General features: G+C 38.6%; 1 protein-coding gene across 11 annotated transcripts in view; it reads right to left on the bottom strand.

Moving 5' to 3' along the window:
- Nucleotides 1-13,581, bottom strand: part of MAGI2 (membrane associated guanylate kinase, WW and PDZ domain containing 2) — a 727,751-nt gene that overhangs the window by 511,769 nt on the left and 202,401 nt on the right. The window lies entirely within an intron of this gene.

The following is a 13,581-nucleotide window of genomic DNA, read 5'->3' on the forward strand; positions in this document are numbered from 1 at the left end:
TATTCCAAACTGGATGTAAAAATGTGTATTTACAAGAGGAGATGCCTACAGCCTTGTATTTGTTACATACAATTCAAAAGCAAGTTTCTAACAGAAATAAACAGAAATAAAACCATGGTGCAGAGGAAATAAAACTTAGCAGCTTCCAAACACAGTGGAAACAGTATAATTTTTTGCATAATATCTGAGTATATACTGTAGAGATTAGTCAATTTTAAAGAGCAGTCATATTAAATACAGACAACATATGTACAATCAAAAAATTTCTTCTTCAAAAGTCATTCTGTTTTTTGAACTAATTGATGTTTTTCAATTCTTTGGGCACAAGCTATCTTTTTTTTTTTTTTTTGTTGAATCTGGCATAACAGTGAATTTTTCCTCCTGGAAATTGTAAAAAAATAAAATAGTTCTAGAGCCCTGAAAAACAGATGCAGTATTTTTAGTTCATCCATTCAATTGCCATTCTTCTGCTTTTCTCCCGTAAAAAGTTCTGTAGTTTTACCTGATGCTCTTTAAAAGCATATTGACTCCAGACATGCTTTTGTGGTATTTATAGTACCTGAGCTTTGGAGCAGCCTGATCCTTTTAAAGTACAATCAGAACAACATCTTGCATGTGCAGTTATGGATCCATAAGACTTTTTGCAAGAAAACTATAGTGAATTGCAAATATGTAAACCAGCCTTGATTCAGCAGCAGTGAATTACAGTTTGTGTTACAGACTATCTAAATCAAGAATAACATGAGTAATAATAATAGGATTATGTCCTCCAAAAGGCTGAAAATAAGAGACAGAAAATGTTATCATTTGGTTTACTTTGAAGGGAAAGAAGAACCAACATTGACAGTAAGTTCATAGAAAAAAACAGGGAGAAAGCATTTTTACAGCCAGTAACTGCTTTTTAATGGTCCTATCCAGCCCAGTTAGAGAAGTGACTGACTTGGTTTCTGTATCATTCAACTTCCCTTTATTGTCTCTTTTCGTAGAACATTGAAAATTACTGAGATGTTGAAAAATTCCTGACATGAACCTAACCCCCTTCTTTTCCCTTATTCCCAGGCTGCCCACAGTGGAGGAGTTCGGGATGATGCTCAGGGACCACCGGTACCCATCGCGCCATTCCGCAAATCCCCCAGCGCTGCCCTGTGGCTCAGGAGCTGGAGCTCAGAGGGAAGGAGCTCCCCCAGGCCACATCCCACTCACTGCATGTGACAGCAGCAGGAAGCACTGTTTGTGTCAGAGGTATTATACAGCTCAAGCTTTAGGTATCCAACCCAGAGATTTAAATTTAAAGGGTTCTTTGGCCACTGCCACAGGAGGAGGCTGACAACTGCATGATGGAGCATTCACTGGCTTGCAGCCGTGCAGTGCTTTTATGGTTTTGGTTTGTCTTTTTTTTGCTGGCTTGAGGCCTGTGCCCTGTTTCAGTTTCATTTCACTCCAATGAAGCCCTTTGCCTCACTAGCTGAGAAACACTGGATGTGAATGAAATACTTCCAGTAATGATCTCTTGCATAATTTATGTGCCGCTTAGGTACAGCTATCAATCCTGATGGCAAACTCGTAACCATGACGGAAGTTGATTCCAGACATTATAAAACAAGATGCACTTGGATGAACTAAAAACTCTCTGTTTGCATGTTATACTTATGAATTTCATGAGCAAAGTGTATCTTTTTACAGTGTTCTAGTAAATTTCTCTCATGTTTGCTTGTCTTTATAAAATCTAGTAGCAAAGTCCAATCAGAAAAGAAGTACAATAAAGAACATGCAGATAAAAGAGTATTGAATAGTTTGTAGCTCATTAGAAGATTCAAACCTGAAGATAATTGCTATTTCCAAGAAAATGGCAGGGATAAAGGTTTATAATGTTCTCTAGTCTTAAATATTGTAACAGTTATTTTGTAACTTCCTATTTGGTAACACACCGATGCTCCAGCTGGAGTCTACACTTGCATTATATTTTCCATGGAGAACTACTTGTAAACATGAACATCCCTCTTGTTGTTCCTGCAATGGCAGCTCTAAATAATTTGCTTTACCATTAACACATTTTTATTGCTGTAAATTTTCAACAAACACTTCTGAGAATTCACCCATTAGTATTTGCTCATCTTGTATAATAATCTTTCATTGAATTGACTTCCCAAAATGTGGTGCGGTGAATTATTTGGGTCTTTTTAACAGTAAAAATAAAATCAATTGCATCTTATCTGAGAATAATTTGCCTTAGATATTTTATTTTCTGGGAGTAAAATTTAAAAGACTTCAGTCTCCCTGGCTTCTATAAATACTCCTGGTTAGAAATATCTACGAGCAAGCAAGACTTTAGATCTATATTTGCATCTCTACATGATCTGCATCAGGGGAAAGTAAAGGAAATACCTCAGTATCGTTACTCTGTGAAAGCAGACAAGATCATAAACTTTCAGTATAAACTACCCCCTCTCTTCTACTGCCCTGCTTGAACCAGGTTGGCTCTCCCTTTGTTTTCAGCAAGCTTCCACTTCTGACTGTAAACACAAGCCATGTATGTGGCAAAATCAAATGCCTTGAATGACCTGGCTTTCACCAGCTTCAGCAGGACTACTCTACTGGAGAGTGTTATCCAAAGTATTTATTCAGGTGGTATTTGGAACTTTATATCCACACCATGGGGTGGGTCCAAGGACATCTGACAACAGCTCAAGTCTCTTCTGCACCTCTTCGGTAGAGTACATGCAATTTGGTGCCTGCTAGATTAATTTATCCTTCATCATTCACAGATAATCTAATTGACCTTTGTGTAAGTACTCTAAATCATGACCTAAATTTTTTAAATCAGCTATATCAGGAATATTGGATGAATTAGTTCTTTTCTCTACCAATGAGATAAAAAAGTCTTTTACCCAGGAAGGCGAGTGCAACAATATTTGTTTTGTGACTCTCTCGGTGATCTATCAAGAAAATCATAGTCATCACAGGTAAAAAGCTGTGTATATGGTCTAATTGCTCATTTCCTAATGTCTTTTTAAATGGTTCAGTAAGAATCCAGAATACCTGAAATTACCCTACGGAACCCCTCTTAGTCATTCCAGTAATTTTAGTGACACCATGACCACTTTAAACATCTCTATCATTTTTCATTCTGTTATATACAACCTAATGTGAGATGACCTACAATTTCCCTCTTCCTGTCCTGTTCTCCAGACCCACACAACTTTAGGCTGATGCACAAAAATCAGCAATGCAAGTTTGAGCAGCAGTGAGGGACAGACCACACAGCTGTGAGAAAGCCCATGTCAGCCATGGCTCCTAAACACTCCCTCTATATCACACCCTAAAGATTTTAAGCATAAAACAAAATTTCCTGCTGTATCCCCAGGATTTTTCCTCAGATGATCCTCTCAGAAGAAGAGCACCACAATTCCTTTTGCCCTCCCACAAGTTCAGTGATATTTTACTGTAACAAACGTCAAAAAAAAATCCTTAAGAAAGCCTTCATTAAAGAAAAAATTATGATTACCACTACTCATATGAATTCCTTCTCTTTGTAGTATGAATGGTACTTTTCAAACCAATGAAATATATCTTATTTTAGTACTTGATTAATAAAAATCTCAGGCATTTAAAACTTATGAGCCAGTATAAGATGATTTACTTTAATAGTTTCTTTAACAGTTAACCAGAAAAATCACTTTTAAGAGAGAATATGAAAATTCCAAGTAATAGGAAAACTCTTGGTTGGATTTTATAAGGATTCATTATTAAAATACAGCCTATAGCTAAGCCTATTATTTAAGGGAAATTATTTTCAACAAACCTATATATCAGAGTAATATAAAGATGAGTGTTGGCATTTCAATAGTCATGGTATAATGGGCATCTTCAACAAGGGATATTCCTTCAGGTTTCCATGAAAAATATGTAATCACCATAACAGTAAAACAAAACTTTAGCAAATTATATGAAGCATGTATTACACTCCCAGTCATCGGCTGAAGATTACACATTTTATTTTTAAAGCCTTTCTATCTCTAGATTAAACTGTGCATCATTTTTGCACTTCTGCCTGCCTTTCACCACTACCTTCAGCCAAGTCTGCCATCTGACTTATCTGCAAAGTCTCAAACCATTAGGGGTGAACCATGATCTATGAGCATGACTGTGGAATGTGTGGCATGATAAAGTGTGATGGAGAACCAAGAGGGAAGTATGCAAGAAAATTAGACTCCTCAAGGAGAAAATTAATTTCTCTCATATTTGGGGCTACTCCAATAAATTCTATTCCATGATGGATGATCATGGAGATCATGGAGATCTAAACAAATTTCAAGACTAAAGGCTTTGGAAAAAATTAGATCTTGGTGTTTTTCTATGTGCTGTATACGATGAAAAACATTTTAAGACCTAATTTATTGATGGGACATGGCCTTCTCTTTCATAGCCTGCTATTTTGTGGTCTTTCTCTTTGGGTATGGATTATATTACTAACCTTTTTGCTTATCGATCTTTTATATTATATATCATACACATGTATCATATTTATAACACTTAGACTTGCATTCTTAGGTTTATCCTCTTATTTCTTCCTCCTAGCATTTTAAATTCAAGATTTTAAAATACAGGATTGTAGAACTTACAGGTTAAATTGCATGGGGATTGCACTACACACAGACTGTATTAAAAAACCTGCAATAAGTTCTAGCCAATTAATGATTTTCTCCATTATGGGAATCCATATTTGGATGTATGTCTCTTTACAAATATGTAATTCCCTAATCTCTGCAGACGATATATTCCACCTGCTCTCCTCAGACCAAGAGACAGGCTGAGGTTTGCACACTCACTGATCTTCACAGTGGAGAAAGTTTTCACTTTGTTGCTGGGGATAGAGGAGTCCTCGCTGCCTAAGGACACCCCAGGTTAAATTCACCACTGTGTTACACCTGCCTTTGTTGTACCTTCTGTGGTAGTCTGAGGACCAGATAAACAGGATACCCTGGAGCAGCCACAAATGAGACCAACACCACAGGGGAAGACTGATTCTAGGAACACTGTGAAAGCATATAATGCCCTGGATTTATTTTCTTAGTTCTTGTGGCTAGCCTCAAGCCTCTGTTGGAAATGTGAAGACATGAGTGTGCACTGTGCTGGAAGCAAAAAGGTGGTTTGTAATGATACAGAGAGGCTGCGTCAGCAGGAGAATCAACAGAGCCAAACACATCTGCATTTTGTACTTTACCTCAGGTTACTGAACTTTGGCTTTTATTACAATATAGAGCCCCACTCCTCGTGGCTACTGTTATGATCTGGTTTAAACCCAGAAGAGCAAAGAATATTAAGTCTGTGTATAAGCTGGAAAGAACCTGAAGGTTCAAAATATACCCAAAAACGAGATTGAAACCAAATGAGGTTAGATGTTGGTGTGAAAAAATTGATGTATTTTATTTAATAGTAAAAGAGGCACAGAGAAAGAAAGAAAGAAAGAAAGAAAGAAAGAAAGAAAGAGAGAGAGAAAGAAAGAAAAAAAGAAAGAAAGAAAGAAAGAGAGAAAGAAAGAAAAAAAGAAAGAAAGAGAGAAAGAAAGAAAAAGAAAGAAAGAAAGAAAGAAAGAAAGAAAGAAAGAAAGAAAGAAAGAAAGAAAGAAAGAAAGAAAAGAAAGAAAGAAAGAAAGAAAAAGAAAGAAAAAGAAAGAAAAGAGAGAAAGAAGTGTGTGTGGGGGGTGGGGGAACAGGGAGAGGTGACAGGGGTTAGATGGAAGCAATCACCCATCCGAGGGTCCCAAGGACGTCTCGGTGCTCCCCTCCATCTGGTCTGCTCGTGGTGAGGGCCCCCCGTGGTCCTGTGGCCATGGCCACGCCATGTCGCCACATGCCAAGAGTACAGAATCCTGTGGATTAATACACGCTGTGGGCCAGGTGGGAACGCCCACGTGTCTCCCTTGCAGGGGCTGGCTTGACACTGTCCCTTGCAACACTGAGGGTCTGCTGCATCATCTCTGGTGCTCTGGTGCAGGGTCTGGGGACCCCTCTGTTGGGGGGCCTTTGATGGGCCTTGTCAGCCCCTCTGTCCTTCGTGTGGATGCAGCTTCTCCTCGGGTGAAGGGGCCCCTCAGCTGGGCTCCTCTGCACATTGGGGGACGGGCTTTCCAACACACACCCAAAGCCTCTCTCCCCCCACCCTTTGGTGGAGGGTCTGTTCGAGCCTGGCAGCTGATAGCCCTGGGGCTGTGGTCTCCAATCCTGAGGTGTTAAGCCTGTGCTTTGGGAATGTTTTCTTCTCCCCCAGCCCAGACCTGAGTCACTTTATCTTATCTTCATCAGCGATGGTCCAGGGCCTCTCAGAGCCCCATCCAGCATGTGGTAGTCTTCTCTGCAGCTTTTGTAATACAGTTTTGAAAGTCCTTCATGAAAATGTTTAAGTCATAAACTATAATATTTCAGTCTCTGACAGCTACAGAAACAGTCTTCCAGTGCAAAGCCAGCTGCAGCACCTTCCAAAGCCTGCTAGCAGCATGCAACATGGACTTTCTAATCTCAAAGTTACCTCCAGTTAAATTCAAAAAGTGGACATTTACCCAGTAAAACCATTTTGCTATTTAGAGGTACTTTGGTTTGTTCTCTTCAGTTAAGGTACTGCTCAGCACAGTTCTAGATTGAAGTTTCTGGGAAATGCCATGATTTAACTGTCTGGTAAAAAAAAGTCCAGCTGTCATTCCTGTAACTGAGAGGACAGTTTGGGGCACTTTGCTTTTAGAATACCCATCTTTTATTTGGTGTTCCAGTCAATAGGTGCATAAATAAAGTGATGCGGCTGTTCTCTACAAAGCCTGTCCGGAAATGAACTGCCTTTTACTCTAGTTTAGTAAATTCACTAAAGCTAATTATAAACCAGATGTTTGTAGATGCTTCCAGTTTATCAATGATTGGATTGATAACTTACACACAAACATTAATGAGTGCTACTGAGATATTTAAAAGACTGATATAGTTCCTACAAGACTTGCTGCAAGGCAAATAATTATCTTTACAGATGTCTTTGACAAACACAAAATTTTAAGAGATTATACATTTATTTATAAAATGAGAATGTCAAAAACCACACTCATCCTGTGCAGCCATATAGAAGCCAGCAATATTTGCACAGGCAGTTTTCTCTTGAAATTTGTCCATATTTACAGAAGTCGTTACTAGCAGTCAAATACTACCTGGCATTCAGATGCTCCCACTCACAGAAATCTCTTGGTCAAAGGGTGTCACAAGAGAGTATGAAACTCGCTAATGCCAATGTTTGTTATGTAACCGAGCTCTCAGATACAGCTCCCAAGGAAAGTTCTAGAAAGTGACTTCAAGAAGTCAGTTGGAAAAGGGAAATAATACATCTTTTGGTATTCTTATAAAGACAAAGCCTCTTTGAAAACTAATGGCACATAAAGATGAAAACTCACAGAGTAAGTTTAACCAAAGACTAAATGAAACATACTAAAAACATTTCAACAGACTACTAAGGCTGTTTTTAGCTCCAGAAAAACATTTATATTGTCATTTGAGTTGGATAAATTTCCAGGAAGATGTTTTGTATTCTGGGAAAATCTACATTAGTCACAAATGTCTAACAGACAAATTTAGATAATGAGGAAAAGAAAAAGTAATAAAGATGCAAGAATTTTATTTTTAATCAAACTGTAGCAAAATATTTTTTCATGTGTATACTTGGAAAACAAAAAAACACCCATGTGCTGCTTACTGACATGCTCATTAGACAAAAAGAGACAAATTGACTTCTCTGAAAAATGCAGCATTAATCTGTGATACACAATAATGGTGATAATGGGAGCCTCCTTCATTGTGGCTGGGTACAAATAATGCCTCAGTGCATCAGTAATTCTCAGTGCTTTAAGGGTGAGTCACTCAGCACGGAAACCCTGCAACCTCTCTTGGGATCAGCTGGTGAATGCCCAGAACACCTGGAAGAAGGGCCTGCTCAGACAATATTCCTCAGGAAGCAGGCACACACATCTTACTTGTACCAAAAGCCACCTCTGCTGTCCACATCCAGAGCCCCTGCAGTCCCCTCTGAGCTCCCTTCTGGGCCACCTGCCCCTAAAACCTGGTGCTGGGAGCTAAATGTCAGTCTCCAAGGAGATTCTGTTACAAGTTTTACTATTCAAGCAAAAGCAGAATTTATATGTTCAAATTTCTCTTCCAGTGGACAAACATCCTCCTGTCCTTGCTTTGCAATGGCTGAAGCCAGCTCCTTGCAAAACTAGACAGAAATTGCTGCTCACATTTAATGGAAAAGTTATTATTCTGTTTAATACTCTTTTTCTATTAATATATCAGTACAACTGTTCATCTTCTAGGGACACAAATATTCTTTTTCTCTAACACTCTTTTCATTTTATCTTCTTTGTGAAAGACAACTGTGATGGAACTTTGAGGTCTGACATGTATTTAAATAAAATATGAAAGCCTGAATTGGAATAGTGGCATAATTTTACCAGACTTGAATTATTTGAAAGGTATTTTACTTAAATCATAGCTGCCCAATTTTAATTGCTTGAGATAGAGACTTATTTTCCTTACTTCTGGAAATAATATTGCCATATTAATAGGCTGTGAATTATTCGCTGACACTTAGTAAAAAGAAAAATTAATCTGGGTAAAAGAATCCCAGTAATACACAATTTATGAGGGAAGCAAGCTCACAGAGGTTACCATTGTATGAGTTCCAATAATAGCTTAAAAATATGATTTAGGTTGGTATCTGAATCATGGCAGCCCAGTTTTTTAAAGTCTTTGTAGCATCTCAGTCTGACCTCATAATGTACCATGAAAAATCACTACCAGAATATATTACTTAATTGCTTTCTGATAAATAGCACAACAGCATTTTGCAGACTTTGTACTCAAGAAACTTGTCAATTGTAAACTCAATTTTGCAATAGATAATCTGAATTTTTCAGAGTTCACAAAATTATCGATAATGTCTGAGACTGAATTGCATATATGTTATCAAATGTGTTTCCTTCCCTGAAAATGCTGTTTTCCAGAATCAAGTGTCATGGCATTCATATCTAGTCAAAAAAAGAGTAAAACACTGAGAAAAATTAGAAGAGGAGATGCTTTACAGCTATTTTTCGGCAATGGGAAATTAGGGCAACACAAAACATGCAAATAAGCCTGAGGCTGAGTAGGTATTCTCCAGTTTTATAAACCACACAATACTCAGCACCAGTAAGTGTCACAGCCCTCTCTATTTCATTTGTCTGGGATGTTCCTCTCAGCTCTCAGCCCACAGTGGTACCACCTTGCAGTTATCACACAGATTAACCAGGACAGTCAAAAAATTTCTCAGCACACAAAACCAAAACGAGTCATGCTGGAAACAGCAGGTGGCACTTCTCTCTCCAAGCCAAGTGCAGGTGAGTGCCTCGGTGTGTTGAGAGGCCACTGGACCAGTGGATGCACTGTTTAGCCCTTGCAGGGTAACACTGAAGTGGTGATACGTGCTACACACCAAGAAACCTGCATTTCAGTCAAGACAGAAGACAGTGAAGACTGTGGAGTGCCTGAGGTTGCCTGGAATGAATTCTGCTCTATTAGTGGAACAGATCATTATTAGGCTTAAAAACCAAACAAACAAGAAATAACTAGACTAGCAGTAGACATAATATTTAGAGCTGTACAAGACCATACTGTTAATTCCACTGAAAGGGAATTAACACCCTACTTAGGTGTTAATTAAATATAACAGTATTTGTCATAAAAGCACTCAGCTCCAGGTACCAGAATATTTCACACTGGAGAACTATTGCTCTGGATCACACTCTGGCTCATTATGTTTGGTGATCTGTCTCTGAGAAACATGTTGTCAAGGCAAAAAAGAATCATCAAAGTCTGGGTGCTCTGGCTGCTGCAATGTGGCAGGGCAGACTCACTGCTTCTACCTCTGAATCACTCCCACTGAGGATACAATTCCTACAGTCACTCTTTTTTACACATATGGCAAGGAACATCTTCCAACTTGTCTCAGAGAGAAGCTAGAAGGATGAAATGAAAGCAAATAAATAACCACAAAATACAATGTAGAGATTTGTAGATGACAAAGCAAACAATTACCAGGTACTTACTGATGACAGAGTTTTGTAAGCATTGCAACACTGTTCTTCACTTCTAGGCACAGCCAGACTGCATGAGCCCATGTCTCTGTGTCAGACAAAAATAGTAGATCCCCAGTATGCAAACACATAGCTTCAAATTAGCCTGTTCTTAAAAACCTACAAAAATAGGACTGATTTTTTAAAACAAAAAAATTGAAGTCCTTGTAATGCCACTCAATAAACACCTCAAAATTACTGTATGTATAGGCAATAGAGCAATGTCTTTATGCCATCAAAAGTACCTTTTGTGTAGAATGGTACTTCAGCATGAAAGACAGCACTTGGTCTTGGAGCACTGAACCAGCTGCTCAGCGCATGAAGAGGCTGTTATATTCTGGGACAGTCTCGGTTGGTTAGCTGAGTCCCCTTGTACTGATTTAATTAGCACTGCTGGAAAATGCAAATGACCAAAAGAGACACTGTGCATTGTGCAAAATTAGATTGTGAAAAATATGTGTGCTTACATAATATGTTTCAACAGCGAAATAAAATGCTCCTGCTCCCAGGAGCTGTAGGCAGGCAGATGGTGGGTACTCCAGCAAGATCATGCACTCTGCCTGTAGAGACACGATGCCCTCAACCTCTGGGGAAGAGGCTGCTGCTGCATTTCTCTAATACCCCAGCTTGCTGAGCCACAGAACAAAACACAGGATTACAGCTGGACTAAAATTGCTCACTCTGCATCCCCAGAAGCGGAAAGGTGTCACATCAGGGGACAAAAATGAGATGACAGAGCTGTAGGTTCACTTTGTTACCCTTCAGGCGCATTGTCCCCATGGCTATAATCTACTGGACTGAAATCAATACAGTCTGTAATTCAAGAGCATGCTTAGTAGTTTTGAACAGAATTTACTACATTTTCACAGTTGTTACTTAATTAAAAGAGAAAACTAGAGGGCTAAAATCATGGGACAATAAAGAATTTGGCAAGCCACTGGGTTGTGCATTAATAGTTACACATTTCCAGCTTTATCTGTGCATATTAAGGTCAATATCAGTCTGCATATGGTACAAAGCCATTAAAAGAGCCACAAAGACGAACATTATGAAGCAGGATGTCCCTGTAATTTCACCTGCCTTTCTCTGTTGAGATTTTGATGCATACCCCATAAAATATTAGATCTGTACTCTCGCAATGCCATTTCCTTAATTTAATGCTATAGGCCCAATAAACTGTAAGTAAATTTTACACCATATAAGAAATGCCAGCAGTCAATTTACTTTTTTCTATTTTTAACATGCTTGACAGTATTCAACTAGCACACAGAGATAATGGAGAGATTCATGGTTTTAAATCAGGAAAATAGTAACAATTTTCTGTTTCTCTAAGACTGCAATAAAAAAGGAAATTAAAACAATAAAAGGCCAGATTCTTGGATGCTTTTGCAGCTATAGTAAAAACAATTTCAGTTCATCTCATGTATTCTCTTCTACACACTTCAAGACTGAAAGGAACCAGAGTAACTTCAGTACTTGGCTTGAATTATTTTACCTTTATCCATTTTGAAACAGTGCTGTGAGGCCTCTGAGACAAATACTGGTAACTTGGGCCTCAAATGCAGAACAATGCTAGTGTGCAAGTCAGATTGTTTACTCATCCTATACTAACAAACTCAAATGATGCTAATGCCAGAGTAGGTCTGCATTCAGATTTTGGGGTATAAGGTGTCAGAGCAGAAAAAACAGATGGTTACATTTAGAGACTCTGCAAGTGTCTCTTTTGCTTTAGGAAGACATGTAGAGGATGATGGCACAGGATGAAAGAGTGACTTTACAATGCATATTTCATGCAATAAATAAACCATATCATCTGCTGCACATTAAGAATGAGGTTTTTTGTTTCAGGAGTCCTTTCAGACTAAAATGTGCTGAAGGTTCAATTTGAATGTTGAGGTTGCTTCTGAAGGCTCCTTGGGCTGCCAAGTGATGCCCCAAAACTGTAAGTTAGTTTGCATGATAGAAGAACTTAAAGATTGCATTGGACTTACTCTATGTGAAGTTTTCAGAAACTGCATGGACAATTGAAAAAATAATGCAGCTTGGGGATCAGTATTAATCGACAGCAGGTCCTACTGGCCCTGCCAGCCACCAGCCACACTGAGTTCTCAGAGGAATTGAACTCCACAGGACCAAGTCTCTTGGTGTCCCAAACAAGCAAGTATTGGGTCTGTATATATCTGCATGAACCTAATGCAACTATATACCTCTTTCTTGCAAGAGATGTCAGATCTAAAGAAATACCTCATAAAAAGGGAAATATCTATACATGTCTGTATCAGCATAGCACAAGCCAACCACCCTAAGGACTTTCAGACTCTATAATAGGGAGGGGAAAAAGTATTTTTGCTTGCAGTCAAAGAACATTACAAACAAACAATAATTTAGACCCCCTGCTAATGATGAGATTTCTTTCACACAAATAACAAGTTGCAATGGTGTCAGCATGTCAGTTTAACTCAGGTTCAGAACTAGTTTCTACATCAAAATAGTGAACTCCTGAGGTGGAACATCTAGAGCTGAGGAACTCTCTTGTTCTTACTGAGACAGTGAGGGGAGTGAAAATCATGTTTGTCCCAGCAAAAAGAAAGAAATCATAACGTTTCAAAAAGTTATGAATGTGTGATGTTGGTTGAAGCTTGGAGCAGAGCATCCATGGCTGGATGTTTAGAAACTGACTTCAGCTGAAGCTATGATCTTATTCCTGAGGTGAATTCGGAGGTATTCCACTAAGGCATCTGATTTTTGGTGCTTTAATTAAACAAATGGAGGAGAGACATTTCAAAGAAAATTGAGTAGAGCAGTCTGTCCTGTAGTACAGTCTGGAGGCATCTTTTAATCAATAAAAGACCAAAGACACCATGAAAAGGGGATCTGGGTTTTGCTCTTAAGGAACACATAAAAGATACACTAATTCACCAGTTGTCAAAGAAGAGCTGGCAGATGCCCTTATTCAGAAAGGGAATAGTCAGTGTATGAAGATATCAACTTTTTTGGTTGGAGACATTTCAACAACAAAGGAATGCCATACATCAAGGAAAACCAAGAGGAAAGCTAACTTCTGAGGATGCTGCCAGCACTATAGCATCTCCTAAAAAGTATCAACTAGTCTAATCCCATGGACTCACAACGGGCCTTTCAGAGCTGGCCCCTTTCTGGTTCATCTTCAACCAAAATGAATCCAGCCTGCATCTTGTGATACTGATCTGCAGGATGAACTCAAGTATAAAATTAATTTCTCATTGCAAATATGTTTCTCATGCTATAAATTCTTTCCTTTCATGCTATACTAACTTTTGCTGTGTCCTGTTTTTGCTTCTGTTTTGCAAGCATAACAGTTATCTGTTGCCCTAACAAGTACCCAAAAAGATACTCATTACTATTACTACTTTCAGTACTCAATACTATTGCTACTTCCATCATCATCATCATCATCATTA

Source organism: Corvus hawaiiensis, chromosome 4 (assembly GCF_020740725.1).
Source record: "Corvus hawaiiensis isolate bCorHaw1 chromosome 4, bCorHaw1.pri.cur, whole genome shotgun sequence".
Classification (NCBI taxonomy): domain Eukaryota; kingdom Metazoa; phylum Chordata; class Aves; order Passeriformes; family Corvidae; genus Corvus; species Corvus hawaiiensis.